General features: G+C 39.0%; 1 long non-coding RNA gene across 1 annotated transcript; it reads left to right on the top strand.

Annotated features, from left to right (window-relative positions):
- Positions 1-1,986: 1,986 nt before the first annotated feature.
- On the top strand, positions 1,987-2,190 carry LOC127590320 (uncharacterized). Its single transcript, XR_007959603.1, has 2 exons — positions 1,987-2,103; positions 2,148-2,190. It is a non-coding gene; the product is annotated as an uncharacterized LOC127590320 (long non-coding RNA).
- Positions 2,191-2,803: the final 613 nt, after the last annotated feature.

Genomic DNA, 2,803 nt, shown 5'->3' on the forward strand with positions numbered 1-2,803 from the left:
AAATTGTTGGCGGCCGTCCCCCCAAAACAAACGCTATCTGGCCTTTCCCCTGGATGGAAGTACGCATGGAATCTAGGACCCCCACCATCACCCCCCTCCTTCTCGGCCATGGACGGGTAAGCCGGGACTGTCTTCATGATGAGCAGACCTCGACGAAGCAGCTATGACCTGTACACGCATACACATACACAACTGGACAACCACACGCGCATACACATCCTTGTTATCATCGTCTTCATCACTCCGATTCTTTTTCCCCCATGACGTGGTTCGACATGCAGAGCGCTCGTGTGAATCCATGCAGCTGGTCATCTCGGCCGTGTCGCGGACACCCCTTTGTCTTTTTTGCACTTGCGTTCGGCTTTGCGACACCCCTGCCTAACTGCGCGGGTAATATCGTTAAACCATGGCTCGGGTTTAGGTTTTGGGAGCACAGTTTTTGAAGGAGCCACTAAATCCAGGATGGCACGGCATCATGAGTGGAACCAAGAGGTGAGTTCCTCTATGTCAGACGAGGGTACGCAAAGGTTATTAAAGGCATCAGAGAAACGTCTAGCAGTGCGAGGGTTAAAAATTCGGCGTTTACAACTAGGAGCGGCAGATTTGACAGCAGCATGCGATAAGACTACGTCAAATAAAACTGCCATGTGATCAGAAATCCCATTTTCAAGGACTTCCAGATTTGACACCGGTAGACCATAAGCAAGGACAAGGTCTAAAATGTGTCCTTGCATCTCTCCCCTCAAAGCAATTTGACTGTGTTACATAAACGCACCAAAACAATAATGATATTTATTATGATTTAATTATGTTTTGTATTATTATAAAATAACAGATTTACTATGTAAACTGACGTGTACTTCGAAAAAATGCCATAACACAGTTATCCTACTGTCATGTCCGGTAAATTAATAACAGTGTGTAAAATTACCACACCACCCACTGTTGTCCTATAGTAATATAATGTCATACAAAATAGAGTCCTACGGTGTTAAAATGTGTCTGTGCTAATAATTACACGTCTTGTGAAACCTTTAAAGACACACATAAAAACTATTCTGTCAGTTATATAATTTTATTTACGTCGAGTCGGACGGGAACAGGGTGATTTCAGCAGGATAGCAGCCTTATTCATGGGAGTATATCTTTTTCTTTTTCCAATTTTGGATTCAATGAAATATTAGCCAGCTAACACAACGAGGCTAGGCAATTGACATGTCAGAAAGCAGGGTAAATGTTGTGTTCAATAAAACACGTGGAGTCGGACTCTGTGCTCACTGCTGTTTATTGTCAGTAGGCACATTTTATCAATGCTTTCAGCAACTGCCCACTTTACGGCCGTGACGTCATGCTGTCGTAACATGACCCTGTGACTGTGGTTCCATGCCACATTTCCACCCACCCCCCTTTTTTTTAAAGTGCAAAAACATTAATAGCACACAACCAGAACGTGGCCAACCTAGCATAGCCATGTTTGGTTTGGTTTGGTTTGGTTTGGTTATTGAACATAAAACATATACAGTAATAATTTGAGAGAAAATAAGGTAAATAAAATAGTAAAATGAAAGAAATCAGTCTTCATTCAACACAGTTAGTATGTTCAAGGGAGTAGGAAGATGTAAACAATTTATCTAGTCCTACCCCGTTATGTGTTTTGTTTATATTTAATAAATCATTTTTATATCAATCAGACAAAAAAGAAAGTAAGAAGAAAGAAGTCTCCATTAAGGCTCATACTTTACCCTTAACCGTGATATTTTTACAACTTTTAGTTTGTATCGGGATTATAACATCCACACCCTGACACTCTTGTGTCAATTTTCTCTTGTATTCATAATGGATATTTCAATACCTTTCTCTATTTATCAACTTAGTTCTGATTTATCTTTATATTTAATGTTTAAAATTTATCATTTTAACTCTGATTGATGTAGGTTGTTTGTACTATTTTTTTGAATTTATTTTTGAACTCAGCAAGCGTCTGTTTTCAGGTCCGTTTCGAAATTATTCCACAGATTAACACCTTTGATAGATACACTTCTTTGCTTGATGTTTGTTCTTGTTTTGAGTTTTTTGAATAAGTTGGTACCGCTTAAATCATAGGTGCTTTCTCGAATTTCGAAAAACTTCTGAATGTTTTGGCAGAGCAGGTTATTGTGTGCTTTGTACATTAATTGGGCGATTTTAAAATCTACCAGGTCATAACATTTCATCATATTTAATTTAATAAATAGTGGATTTGTGGGTTCCGTATACTTTGATATATTAAAAATTCGAATTGCTTTTTTTTGTAGTTTAAGAATAGGGAGTGTGTTTTGTAGTGTCTGTTTTATATTAATGTTTTGTTAAACCACTTCAATAACCCGTAGCTGATACAGAGAAAACGGGCATACGGTTGTCAAATAGAGGAATTAATGTCAAGCAAATACAGAACCCAGAAGCTAATGGTATATTAACGAAGTGTAGAAGTAAGTGGAAAATAAGTGTGGTTGTCACGAGCAAAACAGGATGGTCGCCCCTAAAAGTAATTGGTAAGAAAGACAAGTTGTCCGTCATCTGACCCACGTTGATGAAGCCTACAGTCATCGCCTGCGGAAGATAAGCAGAACACGGCAAAAACAAGAAACCGGTCATTGTCTGCTCAGGGGCCATCAACACAAGGCAGCCATACATGCAGTCATGGAAAAAAAACTTAAGCAATCATAAAAAAGCCTCTATTATAAAACCGGTCATTGTCTACTCAGGAAGGATCAATACAAGGCAACCATACATACAGACATGGTAAAAACCTCAAGCAATCATA

This window comes from Hippocampus zosterae, chromosome 17, assembly GCF_025434085.1.
Source record: "Hippocampus zosterae strain Florida chromosome 17, ASM2543408v3, whole genome shotgun sequence".
Lineage (NCBI taxonomy): Eukaryota > Metazoa > Chordata > Actinopteri > Syngnathiformes > Syngnathidae > Hippocampus > Hippocampus zosterae.